General features: G+C 37.8%; 1 non-coding gene and 1 pseudogene across 1 annotated transcript; both read left to right on the forward strand.

Annotated features, from left to right (window-relative positions):
• Window positions 1-515: 515 nt before the first annotated feature.
• On the forward strand, window positions 516-631 carry LOC122479181. The gene has a single exon (XR_006296249.1). It is a non-coding gene; the product is annotated as a U5 spliceosomal RNA (small nuclear RNA).
• A 10,347-nt stretch (window positions 632-10,978) lies between these two features.
• On the forward strand, window positions 10,979-11,579 carry LOC122468318 (annotated as a pseudogene).
• Window positions 11,580-14,890: the final 3,311 nt, after the last annotated feature.

Consider the following 14,890-nt stretch of genomic DNA (forward strand, 5'->3'; position numbering starts at 1 on the left):
TCTATCTATCTATCTATCTGTCTATCCATACACACACACACACACACACACACACACATACAACTTATTTAGACATAAATTAATATGGATATTTATGTATAACAGACTTAGGCATAGAACAAAAGAGGTTTTTAAATAGGTAAGATTCTTCATATATGGTAGGATATATAATGAAAGCATAATCTTTAGTATATATAGTGTGCAGAAGACATCTTTGTTGTTGTACTAGAAAGTGAGAGAACATCAATGGGGAAGAGGGGCAAAAAGAGAGAGAGAATATCAAGCAGGATCCATGCTGAGCCCACTGGGGCTTGATCTCATGACCCTGGGAGCCTGACCTGACCTAAAATCAAGAGTCAGAAGCTCAACCAACTGAGCCATCCAGACACCCCTGGAGAAGACATATTTGTATACAAAATACTATTTATTATAGTTGCAATTAAGTTTATAAAATAATCATGAAATAATAGAGAATTTGTGATATCTGGATATGCTATAAAAATTAAGAGCTCAATATATTCTGGTTTCTCTTCAAATTGATTACATCTTTAACCTTTTACTAAAAATTTCCATTGAGAGGAACAATTCTATGTCTTAAATCAGTTGTTTGAGGCTTCGTTTTACTAGGGCCAAATAAATAAATAAATAAATAGCCCAGGCATTAGAAGCTGATTGTCTGGATTCAAATTCCAACTCCACAACCTATTAACTGTATGATACTGTGAAAATCACTAAATATCTGTAAAATATGGTAATCATTATACTTAACCTTGGGGTCATTACTGAGATGAAATAAAATAATCAGAGGTCATCACTGTGCCTAGAACATAATAAGTGCTCAAGAAATGGTAGAATGTCAGCATTAGCTTCTACTTCTGGTATTGAAAATAAACAATAATATTTTCAATTTTCAACAAGAATACTGATTTCCTAAATACTCTATTGAAAATTTTTGAAAAGTTCTGCCTACATTGTAATCAACTTGCTTTATTTTATTGATTGCAATCATGCTTTATGCATCAGTCAATTATGGCTCAATAGCTACATGGCAGAACACCTCCAAACTGAGTGACTTAAAATAGCTGTCATTTGTTCTCTTTCATACATCTGCAGTTCACCTGTGCATCAGGTCATCTTGGCTAGACTTACCTGGGGGCCTTGCTTAACCTGGGGGGCAACTGGCCTTGGCTCCTCCCTCTGTGTTAGCCTCAGGTCTGCTCTGTGGGAGGACATTTTGAGCCCCAAGTTGAAGGGAAAGTTTTCCCAGGGCCAGGACAGAGTCACAAGGGCCCCACTGCACAAACATAGTTTGAACATTAATTTGAATTACATTTGTTAGTATCCCCTGGCTAATGCCAGCCATATGGCCAAACCAACATAACAGGGCAAGGAAGCACACTTCTATAAAGGTGAGAAGAACAATGGTATATTTAAACAGTGTTCTAATCTGCTGTACTCTCTTAATTTGAAAACTATATAATGGATCAATTAAAATGTGAACACTTAGAAAATATGTGTTTATAGCTATTAATATTCTAATATTAACCTCTAATTTTTAAATAATCGTTATCTCATAAATGTTCCCTAAGTTTTTAATAATCAGGATTTCAGAAATGTTCACATCAGTCCTTCCAGGCAAATGAGATAAAATTGTGTACGTTTCCCCACAACATTTAGTAACTATTAGGACAGAAATCTTAGGATGTGTATTAGCCTGCTCAGGCTTCCATAACAAAACACCACAGCTAGGGGGACTTAAAAAACAAAGATTTCATTTTTCACAGTTCTGAAGCCTGGAGGTCCAAGATCAAGGGACTGGCAGAGTTGGTTTCTTCTGGGGCTTCCCTTCTTGGCTTGCAAATGGCCACCTTCATGCTGTGGCTTGACACGGGCATCCCTGTGTGCGCATGTCTAGTGTCTCTGTGTGCGTGCCCAGATTGCTTCTTCTTATACAGATACCAGTCATACTGGATTAAGGCCCACTGCAAAACAAAGGAAAACATAATGTCATTTTATTTTAATCATGTCTTTAAAGACCTTATCTCCAAACATAGTTAACATTCTGAGGTACTAGATGTTAGGCCTTAATTCAACACGTGAGCTTTGAGGAGACACAATTTAGCCCAAAACAGGATTTTTTTAAAGTGTTTTTTAGATGTTAGGCAACTCAAAATGCTTCTCCTTCAGGGAAAGGTATACATCCCAAGGGTCAGAGCAGTAGAGTGAGAAGAGCAGTGACGGTGCTGAGATTGAGCTTCAGAACTATGCTTCAGTCCAAATACGGGCACTAATTAGCAGAGTTGTGTGCACTCACAATCATATTTTTAAAAAGTATAACTAAATGCCACTAAATGATTTGGAAAAAATTGGGGGTGGGTTTCTTATTTGAGCACAGACATTTGTGTCTACTATTCATTAGAAGAAGATCTTGGGGCTACTGGGTGGGTCAGTCAGTTATGCGTCTAACTATTGATTTTGCTAGGGTCATGATCTCACGGTTCATGGCATCAAGCCCCCTGATGGGCTCTGAGCTGACAGCACTGAACCTGCTTGAGTCTCTCTCTCTCTCTCTCTCTCTCTCTCTGCCCCTTCCTCTCTCATGCTCTCTCTCTCTCTCAAAATAAATAAACAATCTTAAAATAAATAAGATCTTAATAATTAGGGAAGTTACTTAAATGGCTTTTTGGGGACAGGCCATTTACACTACCAATAATTGTTTTCAAGGTTTATTAATCTAATTTTTCCTAGTTTCCAAAGATTGGACAGCATGATCAGTGGTTGCAATTTTTTAAACAAAAGGAATAAACACAAAGTACAATAGTATTGCTTTCAGGTTTTTTCATTCTTAGGGTAATATTACTTAGGTTTTTTCATTCTTACTTAGGTAATATTTATTTTTTCTTTTTGAGCTTTGTTTCACTTATTATTCCTTTGCTGAATTTAATGTTTTAAATGTGTAACTGATTCAGTTTGTGTTCAGACAGTGATCTCTATGACCAAGGCAAAATGTCCCATGATGCAGTGTATGTCCAGCTTTCTGTCATTTTTAATTTCTCCCAATATTTTGCATGTTTTCAAATTTAACCACTGTATTAAACCTGTGGGTTTTCCTCTCTCATTTGCTTTTTCTGAATGGAAAAATGGCTTTCCAAACCTTTCCTGAACACAAGACACATGTCTACCTTCCTCCATCCTTCCTTCTTTCCTCCCTTCCTTTCTCTCTCTCCCTTTCTCTCTGGTTCTTTCTTCCTTATTTTCTGACTCTATACACTGTAACAGACAAATCAAGAGGCCTGTGAAATATCAGGAAGAAGATAAGGGAATAAATAAATTTGAGATCAGAAATTAGATGTTAATAATATTACTTATTGAGATTACTAAAGAATTAAATAAGTATGGCACAACTTTCTTCTTTTGTTATAATCCTATCTGAAAGGAAACATTGAAAGGAACATTCTTGTAAAGCCAGTTCAATGAAATATTTTAGATATTTAGGAGTCAACATTAAATATTTTAGCAAATGATTTAAAATATGCTTCACCTAAAGTAACCCTGGTTTTAAAGATTCTTTTGGGAAATTATAATAATAAACCATACATTTTTTTTTCTCTCTCCTGGAGGGATTTCTTATTAGAGTTTAGGAAGTCAAATCTTAAGCTGTAAAATAAAATATGCCAAGCTTTGTAGGATATTTTCTCTTAGGGATAATAAATTATAAGTGTGGTCTCTTCATGTACTACATATTCTCTTCTCAGCGTTATATCATCCATTCAAAACAAAGCAAACCTGAAACTGCAGGGAAAGAAAAGGAGTGTGTGTAGATATACATTTATTTACCACCCATTGAGACATAAAGACCCTAAATGCTAATTTTTTGCTCAGTTGTCATGCCTACCAAGTGCCTGGTATATATGTTGGGCCTTAGTTGATTATTGAAGGATCTATTGTCAGTCTGAAACTCCTGTTTCTACTCTTCCATTAACAATGGCTCTGCTATGTCTAAGACTCTCCAGATTTGTAACTCAGAAAGTCTTACGGGAAAAATTCAGATGAAGATACCATGAATCAATTCTACATACTTTCTTCTTTTTAGACTAAAACAAACATAAATAAAGGGTAAAAAAAAGAAGGAAGAGATGCTAATTACACAGCCTGACACAAGTCATGTGGCTTTCCTGGGTCATTCCTACATAAGCAGTGATTTAGAAAGCCAGTGGTTTTTCATTTTGTTACTCCATTGCTCCTTAGGGTCTCCAAGCCATACTCTCAGTGATTCCCTACTTCAGGGTGACTGGAGAACCAAAGAGATCTGCTAGGCCCTTCAGGATGTTTTAAGGGCCAGGCCTGAAAGTAATATAATCCTTTCTCCAAAGTTTTCTTGGTGAGGTGTTAGTCATAGGGCCCAATTTTTTTGCAAGAGAATCTGATAAATGAAAAGCAGTACATCTTTTGGTACAGTCATAATCTCTGCCAGTTTGGTCAAGTAAGAAAGCAACAAAAGTGTGTAATGGAGATTGAGGTTAAGAAGATCAATAGTAAGTATTGATTAAATGCTTTAATATATCAATAGAGGCAGAAGTGATTAGCTTTAGGGCTAGGAAGAATCTGACATTCAACTAAACAAAATTCTTTATTTTATAAATGAGGAAATTGATGTCCATTTATCCATTTCTTCTTTCTTCCATTTAGCATTCATTTGCTAAATGCTTTGTGTATGTGAGGCTATGCTCTCTGTTTATGTATTGGGAATGAGATAACATTTAAAGAAGTTCAGAGACTTTGGGGGAATATCTTGAATTAACAATGCACTAAATGCTGTATGTACAGGGTGCTGTGGGACGATAATAGTAAGAACATCACACTCTCCATGAAGATTAGGATTTGAGACCTTGGAACTAAAGAAGCGTGTTCATGCAGAGTCAGTAGGAAAATTCAGACCAACAAGTTTGGATTGGGCAGGGAGGACGACATACAGGCAAAGGAAAACCCATTTTAAGGTATAGTGAAGTTTGAATAATCAGAGAAAGGCATATCTTTCAAAAAGGTCACTCTGAGTCAGGAAAAGTGATTTGATTAAGCTCCAGAACTCAGTTTGTTACCTGAAATTCAGTGCAGGTTTCTAGAATTCCAGCCCATTTCTCCTTCCTCTTTGGAAAGACATATACATAGGTAGGTTAAAGTCTTCAAATGTGAAACTGCTATATTTTCTGTGTTCCAGTTTTAACTGTGTAAATGAATTATTTGTTGACCCTTTAGATTCTCATCTAAATAATGGGGGCATAGTAACAATGATTTCCTCATGTTTTTGTGAGATGTAAATGAAATAGTGACAAAAAGTCACTTAAATAAGTTCTTGGTTTAGAATATGCATTCAATAAATGCTTGCATATATTAATATTATTACCTGTTTAAGTGTATAAGATACTAAGTATTTATGAGGCTTTAATGACTTAAAGACTAATTCACTGATTCATCAATTCCCTGAAGCTCATTACATGGATAGCTATAGCCAAAGTCATATTACACTGGATTATGTGGTTTATTGGTTAAAACAACTTTGCTCAATCCCACAGGTGCTTTGACAGTTTATCCAAATGATCAAAACATTGTAAGGCTATTGAGTACAAAGTACTATATTTGCCATAAATATCATGAGGTGGAACATTCCAAAAACATTTATTGAGATTTAGGAGTAGAGAATCAGTATCTTTTTCTTAGTAATCATGAGTTAAGGATATGTTAAAATCTATTATTTGGTTACACCAGGGTCTCCATCTATTATGGCAAACAGGCTATTAAATAAGAGTCATGAGAGCCAATTCTAGAAGTGAAACAGTAATAGGACATCATCATTATATTACATTACAAGTTACAATTAATTCATAAGAAGTGGAAATCTGTAGGGAGAAGATGGTCCATAAAGCTAGACAAATTTGATTCTGAACTCTCTGCTATATGTGAGTTGTGTCCTCTTATGGTTGTTCCTTAGAGTTCTGTACTAATTTTCCCCATTTGAGGAATGGAACTAAAAATTCATTCCATATGATATTTTTGTTGAAATTAAATGACTGATTTCTACATTTGTTCTAGGTACATACATTTAACATTACGATATCTCTAAAATTAGCATCAGTTCTAGCATAGGTAGCATGCCGTAGTTTAACTGGTAATGTTTTTCTTTCTTAGGGACACGTGAATTAATGATGTGTCTTGCAATTGATGGATTTGCTGAAGTAAAAAATACACAGTTTACCCAAGTACTTAATGGTGACATCAGTTTTATTTTCCTTTTTTTTTCTGGTTTCTCCATGCCACAAATTATTCGTTCATATAGAAACATAACAAATAGAGTAAATGAGCATTCAGGAGAACTACCCAGATATTTAATACTAAGAATAAAATGTTAGAAAATTAAAAAAAAATAGAAAACAGATGTTTGGAGTTGAATTACGGAGACAAAAAGTCAGTTTGTATTATGTAATCATTTACATAAAGGAAATAGTAACAGATATCACTTTGAGGGATGTAACAGAAATGGTAACAGGTTAGTACTAAAGACTCCTCGACCTTCTCAGGGAAGATTCATACGTGCTGCCACGAATGGACTTAACTTCTTTTCTCAGCTGGTGTGTGTGTGTGTGTGTGTGTGTGTGTGTGTGTGTGTGTGTGTGAGACACCATACATCTGTATGCCTAAATCGTATTTCCCAACACCCTACATATTGTATTCCCCATGATTTTAAGAGAATTCTTGAACCTATAAAGTAATTATATTATAAGGTGAAAAGTCACCTTTTAAAGTTAAAAGTAAAAGTGGGGGTGCCTGGGTTGTTTAGTCAGGTAAGCATTTGACTCTTGATTTTGGCTCAGATCACAATCTCGTGATTCATGAGATTAAGCCTTGTGTTGGGCTTTATACTGGCAGCATAGAGCATGCTTGGGATTCTCTCTCTTTCTCTCTTTCTCTCTCTCTCTCTCTCTCTCTCCCTCCCTCCCTCCCTCCCTCCCTCCCTCTTTCCCTCCCTCCCTCCCTCCCTCTTTGCTCCTCTCTCTCTCTCTCTCTCTCTCTCTCTCTCTCTCTCTGTCTCTCAAAATAAATAAACAACAACAAAAACTTTAAAGCTCATTGGATACTATAGTGGCATTATTTTTCCAACTCCATTAAAATGTTTTAATCAGAGAACATTTTATTTAAAGAAAATTTACTCAGAAGTCTAATATTTAACACAGTTGAAAGCAGAGCTACTCACAAAAAAGAGATGGCATGATCCAATGTCATCTTTCTGGTTCTTCCCTTACAACCTTTCTCCCAGGAGGCCCTCAGAGGGAGCTGGCTCTTTGCAACAGCCAGGACACAATTTGCAAACTACTGCCACAAAGTATGGGTGTGTAAAGTGTGAGACTGCATGCTAGCCTGTCGAGGTAGAACTCTGTATCGGAATTTGGGAACAAAGTGAGAACTGTTCTAATATTTTATTCTTTTTTTATGCTGATTTCATCTATTTCTAATTTCAGTAAAGATTCAATTGCTGTATGCATTCCGAGAAAAGATAAGATGTGAAAATGTTTTAGAATATTGTGCCAGTTAAAAAAAATTTATTGATTACTCATTCTCTATAAACACAGATATACTCTTTTTTGATAATTCAGAAGAATATATGTTGGCTTCACAGGTCGGTAACAAAATAAATAGCAAAGAACAAGAAAAATCATTCATTGTCAGACTATACTTTCATAAAGTTGATGATGCTAAAACTCTGCTCTTGAACTTAAGGATGGTATTAATTCTTTGAAGCCTTGAAGGCAATAACTATTTTACACTGAGTAGATAGTGATACTCTCTCTTAAGTGTTAGCTACCATTCCTCAATATCCAGGAAACTTTAAAAAAGTATGGCTTTATTTTAGTGGTGAGATTTCTTTGTAAACCAATAACCAATACACATTACACCCTAATAGAAAATAAACGTTTTTCCTGGATTTTTATTTTGTGTTGGTATATGCCATGCTACACACAATTAGTTCTTTTCCTTCTGTCTGCAATTCGGGATTACTAACAGAGTATCACTTTGTAACTTATCTTGTAGGAGTTTACTAACATTATTCAATATATACCTTTATGCATTATTCATTATTCAATATATAATGTGTAAAAGAACGTATTTCTACTTAACAGCTCTTTGGTAACAGTAAGCATACAAATAACATAAAAGAAACTGAATTGATCATGTGGTAGAAACTACACTAGTGACAGCCAGAATAATGAAAGTTTTTATAGTTTGTATAATACACATGATCCAGAAAGTTTTATGAAAGTCAAATGTAAAGTATTGATTTTCTTGAAAGTAGGGTTTGACCTATATTAAACAATACGGTGTCGTATACATATATAAATATAAGCATATATAAACATATATAAATAAATGTCAATAATTCAAAGCCATAAACACTATCTGGAGATATTCCAAATTAGAAAATTAATTTCATGTTACCTTCACATTTTAGAATAAAAGCATTTTTTTTCTTTTACTAAAATATATCTGACATAAAACTTGTGTAACATTCGATTTGATTTCTTTACATATTGTAATACAAATGTAGTTGCAGCATTAGCACTCCATCATGGCACACAATTATCATTTCTTTTTTTTTAGTGGGAATAATTCAGAACTAATCTCTTAGCAGGTTTGATTACTAGAATACAATACTATTGTCTGTATTCACTATACTGGACCTTAGATCTCCAGGATTCGTCTACTAGTTGCAAGTTTGTACCCTGAAACAACATCTCTCCTATTCTTCCACCCCCAAGCTCCTGGTAGCCATTTTGCTCTGTTTTTTACAAGTTTGGCTTTTTTAGATTCCGCACTTAACTGATACCATGCAGTATCTGTCTTTGTCTGATTTATCCCCCTTAGCATATGTCCTCAAGATCATTCTATGCTTTCACAAAAGGCAGAATTTTCTTCTTCCTCATGGCTGAATAATATTACACACACACACACACACACACACACACACACACACGTGCATTTTTTCATCCATTCATACTTTGATAAACAGGTTGTTTCCATTTCTTGGCTATTGTGAAAAATGCTGCAATAGACATGGGAGTGCAGCTATTCTTTGAGAGTGGTTTCACTTCCATCAGATTCCATCAGATATATATCTAGAAGTGGGACAGCTGAATTATATGAGAGGTATTCCTTTAATTTTCTTCATTATAGTAAAAGTAGACAAACATACACATGCATGTACACATATAGCCAAAGAAATACTTTTTCTTTTTTTTTAATTCTTAATCTTAGAAATTCCCAGATACATAATGATCGGTGGCTGTGGGTAATAGACTTAGTAATATGTTTCTATATTATATCAGTGAAAACTTATTTATAAAAATTATGCGAAATAAAAGTAACATCTTTATATTTAGTACTGTTGAATTGACTACCATTAAAATCAATAATTTAAGTATTCACATGCATATTTACATATAGATAAATAAGGCAGAGACACAAGAGAAAGGCATTAACAATTTAGAAAGAATAATTATGCATACACATACATATTCAGCAGGAATTTTTTAATGGATTTCAGAGTTTATAACTATAGTGATTATTTGGGGTTTTAAAAGAGGCATTGAAATAGAATATTACATAAGATAAAATCTATGAGGAAATATTTAGAGATCTCTCAAATCATGGTATATGATAAAGTTGCTTTCTTCTCTTTATATCTGGTGTACATTAGCAGTGAATTCTCACTTGTTAAGCATAGATCTTTTTCCTTCTTTGTCCTCCGAACTACAAAACTTAAATACGACTGGTTTGATATGAACGTGTGGTCCTGTATTCCCAGGGATTTTTTTTATTTACTTCTCTTACTATTTGAAATCTCTTAAAGAATTTAAATCTAAACAATATTTATTGTGGAATATGTTGCTCTAAAATTAGATGAGAATTTTTCAGACATCAAAATGACAATTCCTTTATTTTTGGAAAAATGCTATGCCATTTAAAAAATCAACATAAAAAAAGTCAACATGAATCAGTTCTAAATATTGTGTTACTTAAAGGCAATAGCTTCAAATACTATTTTCCTGGGGTGAAAAACAAGGCAGCTTTTTTCTGTCGTTAAGAAATTTATTGTCCCTACGTGCCATAAGCGATTCCTCTCTGATGCAACCACATTCTTTTTTTTTTTTTAATAAAATGTCCACTTTAATATTTATCATATAAATTTTTCCTTACACTTACCTGAAAATTATAAGAAGACAATTTGTACATGTCACAATCATATTACTATCCATATAAGAACAACTACACATAATTGTTTACTCAACTATATCAGGATAATACACAAGATTTTTGTTTGTTTTAGACTTCTTAGTTAAAAGGAAACACCAAATAAGGAAAATGAGTTTCCAAAGATTAAGTTAATAACAATACAGATACACATTCTTGTGGAGAAGCTGACTTAAGGCACAACAGTCTTTGTTATACCTCATTTACTTTAGCTAAAAAAGTGTCAGTAGCAACTTCCTCTTCTTGGAATACATGTGAAGAGGTCATTAAGATGAATTATGTGGAATTTTCCTGAAGAGTGCAGAGAAACCTTAAGGGGTAGTATGCTGCCTACCTAAATCTTGACCAAGAATAACTACTTTATGTGTTTTCCAAGTAGTATCTATTGATACATGGGATTTGGGGGGTAAAAATGCACCACACTGACACCTGATGGTAGACTTCCAGCTTTCAGAACTTCCAGAAAATACATTTCTGTTGTTAAGACACCCAGCCTATGGTATTTTGTTATGGCAGCCTTAGCAGACTAAGACATACAGCATACTAGACAAAAAGTAGACTAACACAATAATTAAGACAATTATATGTTCAGTTAAGAACTTGCTATCCCCAGAGGAAGAGAGCACAATAGTGGTCAGTGGAGATTCCAGTGTCCCAGACTCAGCTAGAGGTGAGCATGGCGGAGCAGGAGCCCACAGCTGAGCAGCTAGTGCAAACTGTAGCCAAGAATGAGAAGGATGAGCACTGGGTCATCTATAAGCCAGCGGCCCAGAAGAGAATCCAGGAGATCCAGGAGCAGGACAAGATGATGAGAATCTGTGCAAGAACAAGGAGGCACTGTGGGGCTGTGTAGCTCTGTCTGCTGACCCTGCCATCCCCAAGGTTGTTGTGACCTGCCTGACCCTGGTGTGTAGCCTGGCCCTAGGCCCCCTGGACCTGGACCTGGAGAACTTTCAAGAAGCAGTCCTCTGTGTGGAAGTAGGGCATCGAATGCCAGATAAAAATCTCTTTCCCAATCAACTGGGAGATTATGTCCAGCATGAAGTACATCCAACACATGTAGAGAGAAGGCATCAAGGTTGACAAGACCAATACCTGGTGGGGAACTACAGGCCTAGGCAGAGGAGTACAAGTTCCAGTCCCCCGTGGAGAGGATGCCCAAGGGTAGGCTGGCTCGTGGCATCTACAATATCAAGTCCTGCTTCACAGACAATGACAAGACTGACCACCTGTTCTGGGAGTGGAATCTTACCATCAAAAAGGAACAGAAGGACTGAGCCCTGGCCCCTGGGCCGGGAGGCAGGCAGGCCTTTGACAGAAGGATGGACCTGTCTGATGTACCCCACCTCTCCCACCACCACTACCCATCCCACACCCTCACCAAAATGCTGATGGGTCTGCCCCTGGCCAGCTCTAGCCATCCCTCCCAGCCCTGCCTGCAGGCTCCAGCTTCCTTGGTGGTCTGGCCTTGCTGCTTCTGCCTTTACTGGGTAGAGGGGAAGAGGGAGACTCTAGCTCATGCCTCCAACCTCCCCTGCTGTACCCCATTGGGGTCCACCACCCGTCCTAAGGCCCTGGCTTTTCCAAGGAAATCTGATGGGGTGCTTAGCCCTCTGCGCGCCTTTGCAGTTGCCTTGAATCTTGTTTCTTCTCTTTTCCTGGGGTGGGGGTGGGGGTGGGGGTGGGGAAGGATGCATGATTCGAGGCCTCTTGGGGACCAGCCACCTGTCTCTGGTCAGTTAGTCCATCGCTGCCAGTAACCGCCTAACTGTGATGTTTTCACGTGTGGAACGTGTGGTGTGGGGCCATCACTAACCTTTAACCCCTCCTTTCCACCCCCCCATGTCTGCATGAGCACATGGTCTCTCTCTCTCGATCCCTGCCCCATATGTAATCCCCATGGCCCAGGTACATGTGTGTAATAAGCCCCCTCCCCAGGCCAGGGCTGTGGGGAAGGCCCCAGGGGCTTGGGAAAAGCCAAATTGCCAAAACTGAAGTAGCCTCCCTTCCCATCTGGGAGGCCACGTGTCCTCATTCCTTTGCCTTCTTTGTCCCAGTGGGCAGCGCTGGAGCCTACGAGCCCCCGCCCCCGGCCCCCGGCCCCCGCCCCTGCCCCTGCCCCTGCCCCGGCAGACAGCCCCCGTCCAGGGAAGCCCGAAGCTGAGCCTTATTGTCTCATCTGCCGGCTTGGAACGTGTGCCTGCCCTGTCAGTGTTAATTGCCTCCATAAGTGCAGTCTCTGGGTCCCCCTGGCCTGCCACCTCTGCCCTCAGGCTTGAGTCTGTCTTCTCTGGCAGGCACTCCTCAGATCCAGCCAGGACAACTGTGGGACCAAGCAAGCACAGCCAGAGGCCTCCCCTGTGCCTCCCCTCTCCTTCCCACTTCTCCCCTCCCCGCTTCTTCCCTCCACTTGCCTCTACTTGTCTATAATGCTCAGGAGCCTGATCCTGCTTCTTTTCTGACCAAGAAATTACCCTGAAGGAAAAAGAAAAGAAGGAGGAGGAGGAGAGGAGGAGGAGGAGAGGAGGAGGAAAGAAAAAAAGGCCAGGGAAGGGGAAGGGAAGCAGGAGAAAGAAAAATAATTTACTTACTCTAACATCAGAATAATGGTTGTCCCAAATGTATGTTAAGTATATTTACACCAAAGAACTTATAACAGAACTAATTTAGATCAATGTAAACACACTCATGCATGCACACAGTTTTTTTTTCTTTTCCCAAATTTTTATTTCGAATCCAGTTAGTTAACATACAGTGTAATATTAGTTTCAAGAGTAGAATTTAATGATTCATCTATTACATTAGAGCACCCAGTATTCATCACAAATGCCCTCCTTAATACCTATCACCTGCCCACTTTCCATCCAGTAGCCTTCAGTTTATTCTCTGTACATAAGAGTCTGTTTCTTGATTTCTTTCTCTCTTTTTTTTTTTATTCCCTCTGTGTTCATTTGTTTCTTAAAGTCAACAAGTGGGTGAAATCATATGGTATTTGTTTTTCTCTTGACTATTTCTCTTCCCATAATACTTTCTGACTAAATCCACTTTGTTACAAATGGCAAGAATTCGTACTTTTTGATGGCTGAGTAATATTTGTGTGTGTGTGTGTGTGTGTGTGTGTGTGTGTGTGTGTGTGTACATATCTATACATACACATACATACCACATCTTGTTTATCTGACATTTGGACTTTTTCCATAAATTGGCTATTGTTGATAATGCCCCTATAAACGTTGGATGCATGTGTCACTCTGAATCAGTATTTTTTTTTACCCTTGGGGTAAATACCTGGTAGTGTAATTTCTGGGCCATAGAGTAGTTCTATTTTTAACTTTTAGAACTTGGGATGCCTGGGTGGCTGAGTAGGTTAAGCATCCAACTTTAGCTTAGGTCATTGTTTCATAGTTCTTAAGTTCGAGCCCCATACTGAGCTCTCTGCTGTCAGTGCACAGCCCGCTTTGGATCATCTGCCCCATGTCTCTCTGCCCCTCCCCTGCTTGCACTTTCTCTCAAAAATAAATAAACATTAAAAGAAGAAGGAGGAGGAGGAGGAGGAGGAGGAGGAACTCCATCCTGTTTTCCAGAGTGACTGTACCAGGTTGCAATCCCACCAATAGTGTAAGAGAGTTCCTTTTAGTCTACGTCCTTGCCAATACTTGTTGTTTCCTGTGCTGTTATTTTAGCCCTTCTCGCAGGTGTAAGATGAGATCCCATTGTAGTTTTGATTTGTAGTTCCCTGATGATGAGTGATGTTGAGCTCTTCTCATGTGTCTGTTAGCCATCTCTAAGTCTTGTTCGGAAAAATAGCTATTCATGTCTTCTACCCATTTTTTAACTGGATATTTGATTTTTGGGGGGTATTGAGTTTAATAAGTTCTTTTTAGATCTTGGATACTAGTCCTTCATCAGACATGTCATTTTCAAATATATTCTCCCACTCTGTAGGTTGCCTTTTAGTTTTGTTGAGTGTTTTCTTTTGCTGTGCAGAAGCTTTTTATCTTGATGAAGTTCCAATAGTTGATATTTACTTTTGTTTACTTTGCCTCAGGGGACATATCTAGTAAGAAGTTACTACAAACTGTGTCAAAAAGGTTGCTGCCTGTGTTCTCTAGGATTGTGATGGTTTCCTGTCTCACACAGGAAAGACAATGGTCTTTCAACCAGTTAGAATTTATTTTTGTGTATGGTGTAAGAAAGTGTTCCAGTTTCATTCTTCTGCATGTTGCTGTCCAATATTCCCGGTACCATTTGTTGAAGAGACTTTTTTTCATTGGATATTCTTTCCTGCTTTGATGAAGATTAGTTGACCATATAGTGGTGGGTCCATTTCTTTTTTTTTTTATTTTTTTTTAATATTTATTTTTGAGGGAGGGAGACAGTGCAAGCGGGGGAGGAGCAGAGAGAGAAGGGAGGGGGCACAAAATGGGAAGCAGGCTCCAGGCTTTGAGCTATCAGCACAGAGCCTGATGAGGGGCTGGAACTCATGAGCCATGAAATCATGACCTGAGCTGAAGTTGGATGCTTAGCCATCTGAGACATCCCGAAGCCCTGTTGTGGGTTCATTTCTAGGTTTTCTATCCTGTTTTAT

Source organism: Prionailurus bengalensis, chromosome B1 (assembly GCF_016509475.1).
Source record: "Prionailurus bengalensis isolate Pbe53 chromosome B1, Fcat_Pben_1.1_paternal_pri, whole genome shotgun sequence".
NCBI classification, from domain to species: domain Eukaryota; kingdom Metazoa; phylum Chordata; class Mammalia; order Carnivora; family Felidae; genus Prionailurus; species Prionailurus bengalensis.